This window comes from Leptopilina heterotoma, unplaced genomic scaffold (genome assembly GCF_015476425.1).
Source record: "Leptopilina heterotoma isolate Lh14 unplaced genomic scaffold, ASM1547642v1 Lhet_615, whole genome shotgun sequence".
In the NCBI taxonomy this organism is placed as follows: domain Eukaryota; kingdom Metazoa; phylum Arthropoda; class Insecta; order Hymenoptera; family Figitidae; genus Leptopilina; species Leptopilina heterotoma.
Genome location: NW_025111144.1, coordinates 335,380 through 353,225, shown reverse-complemented (window position 1 = coordinate 353,225; position 17,846 = coordinate 335,380).

Genomic DNA, 17,846 nt, shown 5'->3' with positions numbered 1-17,846 from the left:
TCACAGGGAGTTGTCGAAACCAAATTCCTTAATATAAGGAGTGGTGTATCCAAGTCATTGAACTTCGATCATACCACTGCCTAAATCTGCAAGGTTGCAGAAATTGACTTGACAACAGTCGAGTGCAATCAACTTTGCTTACGATTTCCCCACTAAATCGTCGTTCAATAAAATTGACCGACACGGGGAAATCAAAGCAGTAATTAGTTGCAGGTCGTCGAAACCTGTTGTTTTTTTTAAGCCGGCAATCTTTAGCCTGGAAAATTCCTAAGTCCGGCCTGTGAGCCGTGTTTTAAAAAAAAGTGAAGTTCGGGAAAAGATAATCCCTTTAAATAAAATCGAGAAAATCAATAAAAGTTTGGGAAGAATAAGTGAATTTTAATTGAGAATAGAAATATAAAAAAAATAAAGATAAAAGAAAGGTTGGATTTAAAAGTTTTATTGAAAAATAATAAAAAGTGACGAGAAAAAGAATAAAATAATTAAAAGAGGATATTAAAAATAAAGTGAATTGAAAAATAAATTTATTGAAAGGAATATAAAAGAAATAGAAGAATTAAAAGAGCTTATTGTAAAAGTCTAAATTCAACAAAATAAACTAAAAGTTATTTTCATTAAAAGAATTAAGGGAATATCAATTTAAATATACCTTTAAAGACAACCTTCCTTTTCGAGGTTCGGTCTTCAAATTTTTGTGTACTTCAAAAAGGAATAAAAAAAAGTGAGTTAAGCAAATATCATTCTAGTGACCCTAGAATTGGTATTTCATCAATTTCGGAAGTTAATGTCAGGAGAAAACAGAGAGAAGAAACTCTCATCAAATTGGATTAAAGTTGCAAAGTAGAATTTCTAAACAGTGAGTAAAAAATATCACATTTCATATCACATTTTCTGAAACTCAATCACACACATATACACATATACACTTCTACTCTTTTTACACATTTTTAACAAAAATTAGAATATTTGTATTAGGGATTTTTGGGTCAAATATATCATTGTTTGTTTTTATCTTTAATTTTTGCCTTTTAATTTAAAAATCCTGTCCAATTAACCTATCTTCTCTAAATTCAAAATATAGGATTCTCACCCCTTGGTTGAACTAATAACCAAGAAGAGGGAAGAATCCACTACTTATACGATTTTCGTCCGAAGGACACGTTTAATTGAAGTCTATTTAAAAATTTGATAATATAAAATTAAATTTATTTAATTTTTCAAATTCGGCTCTAACACAAATGTACTGAAACTTTTTGACCCCAGTGTATATTTTGCCCAAAGTCCCTATTACAGATAAATCTAATTTTATGTGTAAGAAGAGTAAGTGTATCTGTGTGAATAGAATATTAGTGTGTGTTGTGACACGTAAGATCTTTACTCACTACTCGGTGATTCTTCCTTGGTAATATGAATCCAATGAATGTGTCTTGTCTTTATACCTGCTTCACGATGTTTTTCCGAAAAATTCAGGAAATACCAAATCTAGGATCACTAAATTGATATTTCACTGGGAACTTTAATATTCTTTTTAAGTTACACAAAGTTTAAGACCTAAACCTTGTAAATAAAGGTTGTCTTCTAATATATATTTGAAAGTAATATTATTTATACTTTAATGGCTTTACTTTTTTTTCCTTTTTGATATAAGAGTCTTTTACTTTACTTTGACCACTTTAATTCTTTTATATTTCTTTCACAAATTCCTTTATGTTTATTCCACAAATTTTTATATTCAATATCATTTATTTTATTTTCAATATTTTCTTTTATTTCTTTTATCTTTTTAATTATATCACTTTATTTTATTCTTTATATTTCAATTATATATTTTTCAATTCAACCTTTTTTACTTTTATTTATTTATATTTTTTTCTATTAAATTCACTTTTCTAAACAAACTTCTTATTAATTTCTTTAAGCATCCGAGATCGTTTTCATACAAACACGGCCAATTGCCGGACTTAGGTTTGCCTGGCCCAAAAATGCCGGCTACAACTACAGGCTACAATGGCCTGGAATAAACTGTCCAGATTTCCTTATGTCGATCACTTTTATTAAAAGACGATTTAGTGGGAGAATTCATAATTAACGTGGCTGTTGCTAAGCCGATTTCTGCAACCTTGCAGATTTAGCCAGTGGCGTGATCCGAGTTCGGTGACTTAGATGCACCACTCCTTATATTGAGCTATTTGCTTGCCTTTGATAATTTCTATCCATTTCTTAAAAGAGTTAATAAGCTGTTTGTGAAAGAAGGGAATTTATTAAGAAGTATTGTATTATATTCTTAAGTTTTTTTACTTTAAAAATTGTCAAACTAAAAAAAAACATTAAATTCAATCTTTATGTAGAATTAGAATTTTTGTCAAATTAGGGATACCTTGGATTAAAATTACCAAAGCGAAGAATGTCCCTTTTGTGAAATTACAAAGGGTTGTTTTTCGTGTAAATGTTTTGAAGTTTGTTAACATAATCTCTTGTGTATAATTCGTTGTTTATAATTCGGTTTTTCAAGTATTGTAAATAATTATTTATGATATAAAAAGTTACGGAGTTCGGCCGTAACAAATGCCCCTCTTTTATTAGGCTGACGTCCCTTGACAGCCGCTATGAATGTGTGTTGCTTGTGTTGTGGTCCAGTGCTGTGTCCTTGGCATATAGTGAAGTTGAATAACTCTTTCGAGTTTTACAAAATTTTCATCTTCTCCTATTTTTTACATAATTGGTTTTCTGGAAGGTAAGTAAAATTATTAATCGTAAAAAAATTAAAATAAATTAAATTCCCTTATTGAAAGAATGAAATTAAAATAATAATAAAGAAAATGCTGAAAATGCTGTTTTCAAATTTAGCTCTCTGTGTTAGTGTGACACGGAGGAAAGTTAAAAGTTTAAATGCAATTTAATATTTTACGTATTTGACTAATATAAAAGAGCAAAGCGAAAGGAAAAAAAATATTTAGTTGAATTATTGAATTTTGAAAAAACATTATTCGAAAAAACATTATATAACATTTTTTTTTAGAAATGTGACGACAAGATTGTTGTTACTGCCCCCCTTTTTATGAACTGTCGTCCCTTGTCAATTCATAGTTTTTTTTTGGATGTTGGGAAATTTGATAGTGCTAAATTAATAATTTGGTTATATTGTAAGGATTTTTGATTAAAATGTAATAAAGTCATTTGAAGTGAAAAGGAAAAAGGTTTCTAATAAGACTTTACTTTTTTGTATTGTAGATGTAATTTAAGGATTTTCTTCCTTTCTTCTGTCTGTAATCTTGAGTTTTGTTTTTCACAGTTGGATTTTTGCTGATTTGAATTTTTCTCCTTCTTTTTTTGATATGGTAGTGGTTGCGTTAGGTGTTTGGCAAACGGGGGTAAGTGTTTTATTGTTTTTATCTTTATTGATATTTTATAAATTTATTTCTTAGTATGCAAGTGTTGTATGTGTTATTTTTGTTTTAAATTGTATATTTTTTGTTTATTTTTAGTGTTCTTTTGGGATTTCCTAAGTGGGAAGAGGCTCCTTTACGGTACAATGCTCGTGAGCGTTGGGCATGTGTTAAAGAATCAACTGATTTTGAATTAGCTCCATCTATGTGTACTCAGTGGGTGCAAGAGTATCGATGGTGTTGGGAGCGTAAAATTTATGAAGTACGTGGGTATTGGGATTTTGATGGCTTTGTTTTTCCCACTACTGTCGAGGTTCTTGATGAAGAACCGGTGGAAATAATTTTCGGCTGTTTGGGGGTGAATGTTTATTCTTAGTAAGTGTGAATATATTTTGTTTTTTATGAATTGTCCGGATGTATGTATGTGTGCGTGTATCTTGATTTTTTTGTGAACACGATAACTTGAAGGCGTTTTATCGAACTTTGCTTAAATTTACCAGGTATATTTCTCTCAAAATGAATTTATAGACTGAAAATTCTCAAAAATTTTTTTTTGACTTTTTCTTAAAAAAATTTAAAAAAAAATTTTATTAGTTTGTTATTGAAGTTAATATATAATAAAACCTTATTCTTTAAATTGAGACTAATCGATTGGTATATGCAAAGTATAAATCGTATGAGCATTTATAGAGTTAATTACGATTAAAATTGAAAAATTCTCTTTTCTTAACATAAAATTTTTGTTTATTTATTTATTTATTATTTTTTTAGCCCTTAAGGCCAGCTTGATGCAGTGCCTCCTTTAAGCGGGTATCGCATGTATAATCGCGCTCTGGAATTGGTTTGGGTTCAGCGGTACCAATGTCGCTGGGACGTAGTAGAGATGGTTTTCTGTGGTTGGGAAACTATAAGTATCTGTTTATGTTGTTTCTTTGAAATACCGTTTTTTTCCTTTTTTTTATTAATATATGTGAGGTGTTTGCCTTTTTGTTTTGTTAATTTATTTTTTGTTTGTTTGTTTTAGCGTTGGCGGCTGGCATTAAAAACTTTTTGGGTCGAGGAATAATTCTTTGTTTCAAGTTTATGGTTTGTGTATTTTTGAAAAATGAAATAAACAATGTTTGTATCCATTATGTGATTCTTTTTCTCCCCTTTTTTTTAAATGCTTCTAAGATTTATTATTGAGTGAAGTAATAAAAAATTTTCGATTTATAAAAAGTTTGATTCTTTTTATTAAAATGCATTGTTTTTTTATAAGACTGCTGCTAATTTTTTTATCAAATTTAGTTTAATTAATTTCAAGTGATGTTGAGCTTTTGTAGTATGCAATTATTTAAGAATTTGTTTAAAAGAAAAATCTTATGAAAATTCAATTTTGAGAAAAAAATTCAAATATCCGATAAATTATTGTTTTTTTATTAAAAATAATTAGGTATTTAAAAGGAAATATTATATTTTTTTAATTCGTCTTAAGAATTCAACCATTTGCAAAAGTAATAAACTTCTTATCGGAAATTCGATTATGGTCAAAAATTTATTTATTTATTTTATAATTTTTTTTTATATTAAAATTTTTCTCCAAATTTTGATTATTTTCAACAACCTTTCTTAATAAACTGAAATTTTTCTTTTATATTGATTTTAATTTTGTTTCTGTTAATCCTCTTTGTAGGTTTTGCTGTTAATTTTTTGCTGTCCTAATGTTTTATTTTCTTAGTAAGTATTATTTTTAATTTTTGTTAATATTTTGAAAAAAATGTGTTAATCTTGGCTCTTTATTTAGGTGGTTAGAAGATTTTTGGAAAAGAAAAGGCATCAAGCAGTAGATTTTTTTTTATTATTCCCCATCGTTTATTTTAATTTGTAAGTATATTTTTAATTCTTTTGTTTTCCTTTGTTTTAAATTTTTATTAACTATGGCTCTTTTTTAGGTGGTTAGAAACAATTTTTTTGAGAGGAAAAGGCATCAAGCAGTAGATTTTTGTTTTTATCCATCATTTATTTTATTTTGTAAGTATATTTTTAATTTTCTGTTTTCCTTTGTTTTGAATTTTTGTTAACCATGGCTCTTTTTTTAGGTGGTTTGAAAATCTTTTTGAAGGTTCCTGTCCATGAGTTGGAGAATTTTATTTTCGTATTAAGGAAAAAAAATGCTTTTTTTGCGATGTTTTTTTTTACTTGTGTTAGTTTGTTATTGAATAACTTTATTGTGTGTGGTATTGTTTATTTATAAGTGTTTCATTGGTTTTTTAGGTACCTCGTGCCCCCCTTTTATGACGTTTGTTTTTTTTATATAATAAATTTCAATATAATTGCTTAAAAATATGTAATAGTATTTTCTCCAACACTTGCTCTGAAAGGAGTACTTTTCTTGGTAGAAAAGTGTGGCGAAAGTAGAACTTTTCTCAACTGCTCTGAAGAGCGTGGCCTTTCCTCGCAAGGCGTTGGAGAAAACGTAGTGCGCAACTCGTGGTGAAAGAATGATTTTTCTTGAGTGATTGCTGCTCTCGCTACGCTCGAGCCGCAAACTTCACTCTCGAAAAATCACACTTTCGCCACTAGTTGTACAATGTACTATTAAAAGTATTATTAAACGAGAAAAAAATGAATTACTTAAAGTTATTTTAATTTTATTGTACCCTTTTTTAATTTTGTTCATGTTCGTAAATTAAAATATTTTTTTTTGTTTTGTTTCTTTGTTTTTGTTATTTTTATGTTGTATTTTTGTTTTATATATTTTTTTGTTTACTCCTATTTATTTATATTTTCTTTAAATTAGATTTTTGTTATTGTTATTTTTTTATTTCCTTTCCTAAACTGGTTCGCCTATATCTTGGAGGAATAAACTGAGCGGATGCTTCTATGTGATTCTTTGGAGAATTCTACATCGTTCCCGGATCCTTTTTAGGTCTATTCTTGGAGTTATAGTTTTACCATGTCTAAACCATGACATTCTTGAGAATTGGATACAATTTTCGGTTTGAGAGCGATTTGTTGCTTATCGACCGTAAAAAAATTTTAAACTAGTTCCATATAAAAGATTATTAGTTAATTTAAATTATTAATTTATTTATTTATTAGTTATTCTTATCCCATATTAGATTATTAGTTAATTTTCACTTCTGTGTATGTATGTGTATGTGCTTCAGTGCCTGCATGTATTTATATACATGTTAGTGTTAGTTTATTATTATATAAAATCTTTTTTAACATTTAAATTGAATTAGTTGATAGTTAGTTATATTCTTTAGTTTTTTCTTATTTGTATATGATCTTAGATTAGTTTAAAGTTAGTATTTGTTTAGCTTGTTAGTTATTATATTTAAGACTTTTTACAAGATAAATTATATACATTTTGTAAAATTGATTTAGCTTCTTTTTGTTAGGGTATATCTATGTATTTAATTTCAGGTAATTATGCGTATCGTAATTTAGAAATTGGGTTTTCTAGTGCGTTATTTTCTTTTCGTAGTGTATTGCTTGTTTTAGGTTTATTTTCCTCTTGACATTCTTTTCGTTGTAGTATTTCTTGTTTAGTGGTTAAAGGTGTTGGTTGTATTTGTTGATTTTTTATAAAACTGCTAATGCCTTAGCTGTTGGGTCTTTGTCGCGATGGGCTGGACGGTATGGCGTACATTTGTTGCGTTTCTGTCTCGTTGTCTTTTCTTTTTCGTTTCAGGCAGCATAAAAATTTGTTATGGTCTTTGACGCCATGTTTTATAGTCAAGTTAATTATGATTATTATTATTACAGTTGTTAGTGTTCCTATTATGGAATTCGTGTATTGGTATTGTTCCTTTTTTCCAATTGTATGAAAACTTTGAATTTCGAATCCTTTTTCTATTTCCTGTAATTTTTCGTCGGTTTCGATTTTTCTCCAAATTGGTCGAATTTCATTTGATGTAGTTGTTTCCTTTTTTGGGTTTATTGTCTTTAGAATGGGTGAAATTTCTTCTAGTTTTAACTCTATTTTTGGTGTATAAATGTATTCTTGGGGGTTGTTTAATATTTGTAGTGTAGGTAATTTTATTGTGTCAGTCTTTAAGGTACATTTTGTTGACAGTTTTATAATCCCTATTTCTTTTAGCTAAAAAGTTTTGACTTTTGTTTGAGGGCAGATAACGTATGCGGTTTCTTCTTTCGTAAGAGAATACAACCAATTTCCTGTTGTGATTAAAGGTTCCCATAGTGGTTGTTGATTTTTGGTGATCCGGATGTCACAGCTTCTTAACGTGTTATTGTTAAGTTCTCTTAATATTTCTGATTCGCAACTTGGCGCTAAAATGATATCATAGATTCCTTGAGTAGGATAACATACATATCTTTCTTCTACTAATTGGCAATTTCTTAATTGTTCTTCTTCTAAATAAAAATAGTGTCGTCCTTCAATACTGGTAGCTATATATTGTAACGCGGCATTTTATTTGCCGCGTACAAATTAATATTCCTTAAATAATATACTTTAAATTATTATTTATTAGACTTTAAATTTTATTGATTCACGTCAAACTGAGAATCAACAATCATTTTCTCCTTCTGAGAAAACTTACTATAAATTTTTCCACTACTGTAAAATTTAGTTTCTCTTAAAATATTGTTATTTAAGCCTAAAAATTAGCGAACCGTCAGATCGCTGGTCAACACTATTGTTATTAAACATAAGAAGGTGATACTCGATTTATTATTTCATATCCACTGTCATCACGAGATCCGGATTTTAAATCTTCGGGATCACTGCCGAGAGATTGCTTCGTATTCCAACAAGTAATGTTTTTACTTGTAATCATTACGGGTCATCGACGAGGACATCAGCTGTCAAAACACTGGCTGCAGCCATCTTGCGAACCGGACGTCGTCGCGCAGTGCCCCTCGCGGAGACTTAGCGAACTTTCATGAACTCTTTTTCGACGGTCGATAAATGACCTAAATTACTTACTGTCGCGCATCGATTACCTACCGAAAATCTTGGTATCAAGTGCGCGTGAGACTCACCACGAAGCAGAGATGCGCGTCTGCTTCGGCGTCCCCGTCGGCCATTTAATTCATTCTCAGTTTGGCGTTCATAAGAGTGACAGGTCGCATTAGACCTGTCACCTGTTCATTTTCCTAAAAACTAATTAATAAATAAATTTTGTGTTTTCTCCTTTGAAGATGAGTCAGGGAACAAAGAGGGACGTCGGCGTATCTCCGGTGAGTCTCGTAATAATTAAATGTGTTGTCTCCTTGTGAATAATCGATCAAAATCTGCATGTGTCAATTTTCTTTGTTTCACGACATTTCTGTAATTTGAACAGGTCCCGTCTGGACCTGTAATTTATTATTATTAAATCAAAATTTAAAAATTAACTGGTGATTTCTCTTACCCAGCGCTCTCCTTAAAAAGATTGAGCTAGCATAAAATTAATTAAAATAATCGGTTTGAATATTTTTCCATAAAATATCTCTGGCGTTCGGGCATTAATTCAAACAACAAAGTAACGTGTGTTTTATTTAATTAGTTGATCCTGAAGTAAACAAAAATAAATTCTTGAAATAAAATAACCTCATTTAGAGTAATAAAATTAATAGTAATTTCTCAAATGATTATAACAATAGTAAGACACCCGTTATAATATTTAGAGTGGGGGGTGATATATGCTCTGTCTCCTACTGTTCCTATTGATTGTAATACAGGTAATTCATGCATTTTGTATAACAAATATTTTTCTTTTTCTAACAGAGGAATGTCGAGAGTTATCATTAAATTTTCTCCTTTTACTTGTATCCCTATTTTTGATATTTCCGTTATCGTTGCGACATTCAAGTTGTCTATATGCATAGGGTATTCCTGATTTTCTAAAAATTTATGTTTTGATTTGTTCGTTATTTAGTAGTTTCGGGTGCAATTTTTCTTCTAGGGCTTTGAATAAATGTGATATGTTTTTCTGTGCCTCCTTTAGTTCCGTAAAAAAGTCGTTCACATCTTTCTCCATCGTCGTAAGTTAAAATTCCTATTGTTGGTCCTGCTATTTTTCCTATAAATCCTATTAATGGCGTATTTCGTTTTTTCCTATTTTGAAATGAGAGTTCCTTATTTGCATTTGGTTTTTTTCAATTCTTGTATGAGTTCCATTAATTGTTCACGAAGTAGTTTAGCTACAGTTATTTCTTTACTTAACATCTGGTATTCCAAAAAGTCTCCCCAGCTTATTTTCATTGGTTTTTCACACAATGTTTCCAATTTCTTATATTCTATTTCCAGATTAGGTAAATGTGTTTTAAATGTGTCTGTGTCCAGTAAAACTACTGTTCTCTGTGCTCCCGAAATTCGTTGTAGATTTGGCATCAGTTCATAAAATATTCCTGTATTTTTGCTTAGGGTCTTTATTGAAATAAAAGGGTCTATATCATTTGTCTCTATTACTTCGATCATTCCTAGTATTACGATGCATATTTTAACATAGTTCTCCATTTCTGTAATCAAAATTAAATTACGTGTTTAGCTATTTTTTATATTTATTTGTTCGTTAGTTTCTATTGCTAATTTTGCTAATCTATCTGCTTCTTCATTTCCTATTATTCCACTATGTCCTGGTTCGTATATTAATTCTACTTCTAGGTTATTTATACTATTTTTCATTTTTACAAAGTCCTTTTTGCTTATGACTTCTCGTTTTCGGCATGTTTTCCAACCGTTATTTTCCCATTTCGGTAACCACTCTTTTATCCCATATATTACAAATTTAGAGTCGGTGTGTATCCTAATTTTTTATATTTTAATTTTTTCAAAATATCTATAGCTCTTATTATGGTTTCTAATTCAGCACTATTATTAGTTTGTCTATTACATGCCTTATCACTGATGTTTAGGGAGTGTTCTTGGTTTAACCAGATTCCTATTCCGGCTTGTGCATTGGGTTTACCATTTACCTTACAAGCTCCATTAGTATATACATGTACATAGCCATCTTTATCTATTCTCAAACCCTTTTTATCATTTTGTCAAGAGTATGCATTTTTGACCTGATCTTTGTGTTTTCGAAATCTTTTCTTTTCTGCGTCACCAAATCTTCTATTTTTATATCCAAAGGTTCTGTTTTACTGCTTAATTTTTCTTTAACTTTTTTTTTGACTGGATCAAATTTTTAGCTACCATTCTTCTTATTTCGATTAGTCGTACTACTAGTTCTCTTAGATAAGATTCGTATGTTTCCATTTCTCTCTCTGTTGGAAATATGGAGGGGGTGCGGGCAGTCTTTCCAAAAACTACTTCGTGCGGGGTGAATTTCGTCGCTTCGGGGACTGAAGTATTATAGGCAAACATGGCGTAGGGTAATAATCTGTCCCAGTCGTCAAAGGCATTTGCGTAATGTCTAATAAATTCTGCTAAAACGGCATGGCTGCGTTCCAAAGCTCCATTTGATTGAGGGCGGTAGGCTGTTGTAGTAACTTGTGCTACTTTAAATAATTTTGCTAGTCGTCGTAATAAATTGCTTGTGAAGGTTCTTCCTTGGTCCGTCAGCAGACATTTGGGTGCTCCATATACTGAAATTAGGTTAGTAGCTATTTCATTTGCTATCGTTGTTGCATTTATATTCGGTATTGCTACGAAATTGCAATATTTACTAAGCTGATCTTGCATCGTTAAGATGTGACAATTTTCATTAGCTGTAGTCGGTAGTTTTCCTACTGTATCTAGGGACACTTTGTCCCATGCGTCCAATGGTGTATCGGTTATTACCATGGCTTCTTTATTTTTAGTTTTAACAATTTTCTTCTGTGCGCAACTTCTACATTTCCTTATATATTCTCTGATTTCCTGTCTTAATCCTGGCCACGTAAATTTTTCTCGTATTCTATGATACGTTTTATTGACTCCTTTGTGTCCTGCTATTAAACTATCGTGATATTCTGCAATAATTTTCTCTCTGATATTTTCTGGGAGAATTATCGTTTTCCCGTAACATAAGGTTGTCCTAATATTTTCTTTTAGATAAACTCTTGCTAGTTGTTCTGTCCAATCGAATTTTGATTCTTCTAACATTTTAACGTGTCTAGGTACGCGTATTTGTTCAATATTGTCTTTATAAAGGGTATTTCTTAAATTGTTTAACGCCTTCACTAGTTCACTTTTTCTCACAGTGTCGTCGTAATTTTTGGAAATTATTACCGTGTAAACTTTGTTTTTCCCAAATTCAGTGACTAATATTTGTCCTTTTTTGGCTTTTTCGATTTCATTTCTAACAAGTCTATTGCTCCTATAGCGATCATTAATTTGGCTGTATAATCGTTCGGTTCCAAATCTGGTGCCATGAAATGTACATAATTGTCCCTTACAGCCGTAATTGGTTCTCGGTCGTACTGTAGTACCTCTAATTTGTTTAGGGAATTATCCGTTGGAGATTCTGTAAAATTCTCTATTTTCGGGTAATTATTTTCTATGTACGGTATACTAATTCCTAGACCGAGTTCTAACTGAGGTTGTGTTTCCTTTTCTGTCTTGTCCATTTCTGTCTGGACTTATTTTCTAGGTATAACTTGTTTTTTTCTATTTTCACTTTCTGTTTCTATTTCCGTTTCTTTTTGGATGACACCTTTTAAATAGCGGGTGGATCGAGCTTTACGTAACTGAAAACGTAAAGGGGTATCAAAAGTCACTGATTTTTTTTCCACTAGTTGTTTTTCTTGACATTTTTCTATTTCGTTGTCATATTTTGGGAGTTGTGTAGCTATGTTCCGTAATTCTTCTATAATATTTTCCATATCCCTTGATTCCTCCGGGAGTTCATCATCTGTTTTTGACGCTTCTTGTACTTCTTCTTCTGCTTCATTTTCAAACATCTCATTGTACCAAAAATATGATTTGTAGTCCACTAACGATTTGTCGAACCTTCTTATTAAATCCAGAACGCCTTTTAATGTGTCTTGATTTACTCCTTCCGGTTGTAAAGTATCTTCTTCTATTTCTTCAGATTCACTATTTTCTTGATTTTAGTATGAATTTCTATTTGTCACTGTTTCCTCAGCTTCCTGAAAATTCTCCTCTTCACTTTCAGAGCTGTACACGGGGGGATCTACTTGTATGACTATCTCATTTTCTTTAACTTCTTTTATATTTTCGTCTGTATTTTCTTCTTCTTCTTCACTTTTCGAAGAGTAATCTTTTGATGTTGAAGGTTTATCTGGTTCTGGGTCCTCGGTTATATCATTCTCTGAAGTTGAATTTTCGTCTACGTCATCAAGTTCTATTTTATCTACATCTTCCGTTTGATTATTTGTTCCTACGGGTTGTGAAGTTTGACTCCTGAGTCTTTTTGCAATGGGACGGTCATCTGTATCTATTTCTATTATTTTTTGTTTTGTTTTTCCCGGTGGTCTCCCTCTTTTTGGTTTCTCATAAGGGCCTACTTTCTTTTGTTCCTTTATAGTTGAATCTGATTTTGACCTGCTTCTAAAAGGAAGATTTGATTGATTTTTAAAAGTTCCTACATTTCCCTTTTTCTTTTTGTTATCAGCAATTAATTTATCTAGTTTTTCGTCTGCCTTTTTATTGTGTTTTTCTGCGGCACTACTTATGGGGAATGCTTTAATTTCTGTTTTTCTTGGCATTTCTTCCTCCTCTTCCGTACTTTCCGAGGATTGTAATTCGCTAGAATCCGTGTCGGTAGATTCATCTTCTTCTACACTGCTTTCTGCTTTTCCTACTGGATTTTCCGATAAGGCTGGCAACCAACGATTTAATTTACCAGGCTTGCACACAAAATCGTATTGATAATCTTGTAATCTTAACAACCATTTTGCCATTCTTGTAGTTGGTTTAATCGCATTGTTAATTATTTTTAAAGGCTCGTGATCACAAGATAATATAAATTTAGTACCATATCAAAAGGGTCTAAAATGTTGTAGGGCTTGTATTACTGCTAGACATTCTGCATTTTACCGGATTTTCGTCGGATGTAGGAATGTAGTGTTTTACTAGTGGTGTGACTGGCAATTTGTCACCTGGCAAGTAAAATCTGTCTTGTCCTATTTTTACCCACTTTTTAACATACTTATTTTCTTCTGGATTTAAATAATCTAATTTTAGTGTTTCTAAAATTGTTTTTGTTCGATTTTCTGCTTATTTTTCACTCTGTATATTTTTTATTTTTTTATCTTCTGCTATTTCGAAGGGTAGCAGTTCTTGTGGAGAAATTCAAACGGTAATGTCTCTCTCTGTAGTATTTATTGCCATTATTTTACACTTTCCTTGTTTTTGAGTTACAAGCGCTTCTACTAGAAATATCCCTTTTCGAGTTTCTATTTTTGGTAAATATCTTTCTTTTAAATCCGTTTTTAGTTCTGGAATTTCTACCACTTGTCTACTTCTAGCTTTAATACGCAGAACCTTAGGTTGTATTTTCATTTCCCTTTTTTTTTGGGGACTTGTTGACTAGGTTCAGGATAAGTAATCCTTGGTACAGGTTTTACTTCCTCTGCCAGATCTAAATTTGCTTGTGTAGATTCTTGGTCGATAAATGGAATAGGTTCAGTAGGTCTTGACTCTGTTACCACACTATTATAGAAAAAATCTATCCTTGATCGTTCTGCTCTTAAAAAGGGTCTTCATAAAATGCCTTGGGATTCGATTAGAAAGGCTTCTTCTACTACATGGAAAAGGTGTTTTTTATTATATATTTCAATTTCTAATGTCCCTAAAGTGTAGACTCTATCTGTCGAAATGCCAGTGATGTGAGATATATCAGCGGTATAAACTGGTGCACTGACCTTTAAAGCTGTTTCTTTTATTTCATTTATGTCGGCCCCTATATCTATAAAAAAGTTTGCTTTGCCATTAAACAGATGTTCTCCTTCTATTTCCGTTACTGGTGATTCTATCATTAGTTTCTCTACTTTGTATAATTTGCATGGTTCTGTTAAGGTAATACTCTTGGACGCAATTGGTTTTGAGAGTTCATCGGCGCGTCCGTCTGACGAACTTGTTGCCAGTTTAAATTTTCAGTTCTGTTGTTTGTTTGTAATGAACTATTCCCACCTTGGTTATACTGATTGTTTCCATAGTTTTTGTAATTTCCAGAGTTTTGTCCTCTCCAATTTCCTTGAGTATAATTCCTTGTGTTTGATTGACCTCCTTGGTATGTATTACTCCTATATCCGTTTTGACGATAATTTCTACTGTCAAATAACTCCCTATTTCTTGTGTTTCTTTGTCCCCATGTATTACTTCTTGGTTGTATCTACAAAATAATGTTGGAAAGGTAATCCGGGGGCGAATCTTTCTATTAATAGGTCCATTAAGTCAGTTATTCTCGGAAACTGCTTATTTAGGGTGCATTTCCTTGCGCTTCCGTGTAATTTTCCTAATACTCCCGCTATGAAAGTAGGTTGACAGATCGGGGTTAACGGAGAACTTGCATATACTACGTTTTATATGAAATCTTGTACACTCATATTTTCTCCATTAAAATAAGGAACATTATTTACGGCCTGTTGTACTGTTGACGAGTGTGCAAGGGCTTGTTGTACGAGGATTTGTCCTTGCCCCAGATTCTCTACTGCCATTTCTCATAGATTTACCGGATTTGCCGTAAAACCTAAATCAGTCCTATTTCTAAACATTTTGGCTAATGTTGCCGCGCTTAAATTTTCTCCGCCCCCTTCTTCTTGTCCTGGTCCTGCATTTTTTACTCTTCTTTCTTGGACTCCTGGAGGAGGTGTATGTTGTCCGTCCATTTTGGTTTCCTTTTTTTTGGATAGGGCCCTTTTTAATTGTTGATTTTTACTGACTACGAGTTATATAAAAAACTCCCGAAATAATAGTCTAATAATGGGTGAGAAATCCAGCCACTTCCTCCCAAAATTCTAACTTGTTTCCCAAGTACCGTCCCTACTTCTACGTCGCAAGGCCAATATTCTACGTCTAATATTTCTGCTGAAATGAAATTACTTTTTGTCTCTGTAGTTACTATTGCTTGTGTTTGTCCCCCAACAAAGTCTTCACTAATTATATTTTTTAAAACTCTAATAGTAATCTGACCTCATTTCTATTTTAATCTTATATTCGAATTCATTAACTTCGCTACACTACCTTATTCTCGCGAATTTTATTTTTGCAAGAGACGCATTTCTAATGACTCGATTATAGTTTCGTAACTTCCTGTTTCCTTTTTTTCAAATTTTCTTGATTATTTTTTTATTTTCGCGACTAAATTATTCTCGGAAAATAAAAATCTTTTTACTAAGCCTGCTTAATTTTTATCGAAAAAATTTTTGTATTAACATTATTAATTATTATTTTTGTATTAACATTAAGCTTATCAATTTAAGTTTCCCATTCAATTATACCTGCGTTTTAACCTAAATGATTAGTTTTAAAAATAAGTTTATTAAAATTTATATTTTAGTACCCGTAATGTAATAGGGAACATTAATTTTTGTGATTTAAACAAAGATTTTAAAATTAATCCTCTCTCTTGCTCAAGTGGCTACACACTTCCGGCAAGGTTAAGTCAAGGAATTGGGCGCGGTTTGTTAAAGAAACCAGAGCTTGCCGTCGCAAGGGTAGTTACTGTTCCCTGTGTTCGACATTAGCAAACAAAAACTCTTTTACCGCACTTTTTAAATTTGTATATTTTTCTCCTGTGAAGAAACAGATAGACAATGTTACGAACCAAGGATTATTATTAGTTTAAATTATTAAAGTCAAGAAAATAATTCAGAAATCAAAAATTTAAAGAATAAAAATTTAAGTGTTGAGCGATGAAATTTAGTTTACCGCGCGCCTGCGGAGATTCGTTGGAGGAAATCAAGCTGCCAGGGCCGGATGGTCCTGTTTTTATTTTATTGGGTCCGTTTATCTCTTTTAAAAGTATTTACCAAGCAACATCCTTTTTAATTAACAATGTGATAGAAATAATTAAGACAGAAAGACACAAGAATTTAAATAAGAATTACAATTTATTTTAACTAAGAATAAAAGAAATTATTACATAGGTAGAAGTAACTGGAACGATACAATATTTTAAAAACTCACCCTCTCTCCTTTAAACTTAAATTTCCTTATCACTACCGCCTGAGTTTTGAGATGCTCGGCGGGCAAAAATTTTAATTGTTTATATAAATTTTGCTTAGGCCTTAATTTCAGGTGACCTAGGCATATGCACGCAAGAATAAAACTCAAAATAAAGGGGAAAACTCTAAACTTCACGCACACACGCACTGAATTTATTATTAACACCTTTAATTAATTTTGAAGCTTTAACTTTTGTTGGTTTTAATTATTAATTCGAATCCAAAATGAAAATTTAGAATTTTAGGGAAACGAGAATAATAAATTTGGTCGGGATTCTGGGCCCATTGGCTAAGGGATTTTTGCTGACTTGCGGATCTCACGCTTAGCGTGAGAAACGGAAAGGCGTCTGCGAAAATTGATACTTTTGGGAATTATTATTTTCAAATAATTCCAATCACAAAAAAAATTGATAAAAATAAATAATAATAACAACAACAATAAAAAAAATTGATTATTGTTATTATTAATCAATAAATAATTAAATTATTTATTAATAAAATTGCACTAGTAATTAGTGCTGGTGTTCTGGTTATAATTGCTTTATAATCTCAGCAACACCTCACCATTTGGAATAATGTAAATAATTTTGAAACAATCAGTTTCCTTTTAATTTAGTTGATCTTAAAAAGAAATAATATTCGATTCAAGTCATCGCACGTGCGTTTGTTTGGCAGGCAGGGGAAAGTGAAATTTGATACTTTTCTGAAATTATTATTTTAAATAATTCCAGTAAAAAAAATATTAAAAAAAAAGATAAAATTAATAAATAAAAAAAATAACAATAATAAAAATATACTAATAAAGAAAATTGTTTATTGTTGTTATTAATAAATAATGAAAATTATTTATTAATAACATTGCACTAATACCAGTGCTGGTGTTCCGGTTATAATTATTTAATAACTTCAGACACACCACATAATTTTGACTAGTGCAAATTGATTGAAAATAAAATAATTTCTTTATTATTTCTTTGAGCTTCAAAAGAAATAATATCATCTTGAGTCATACACGTGCGTTTGCTTGTCAAGCACGTGGGGCTCAGGGGAAAAGGGAAGGATGCAACGAAAAGAAGAAGCAACGAGAAGAGGCCTGCAATGTGTGAGTGGCCTGTATTACATGTAGTGAACCTGTGTGCGTGCCGTTGTAACTAGTGCGATCCCAAGGTGTGTGGGTTTGAGAGCGGTGTACAATAAGATGATTAGCATTAAATTTGCGATATAATATTTAAACTAAAATAATAGAATATCCAAGGATATCCGTGTATAAATGTATATAATATTCAAACTAAAATATGCGGGATATTCCAGGATATCCGCATGTGATTCCTACAATACTTAAATATAAGAAGTGTAAATGCTAATAATATTTAAATAAAATTAATGGGATATCCAAGGATATCTGTGTAT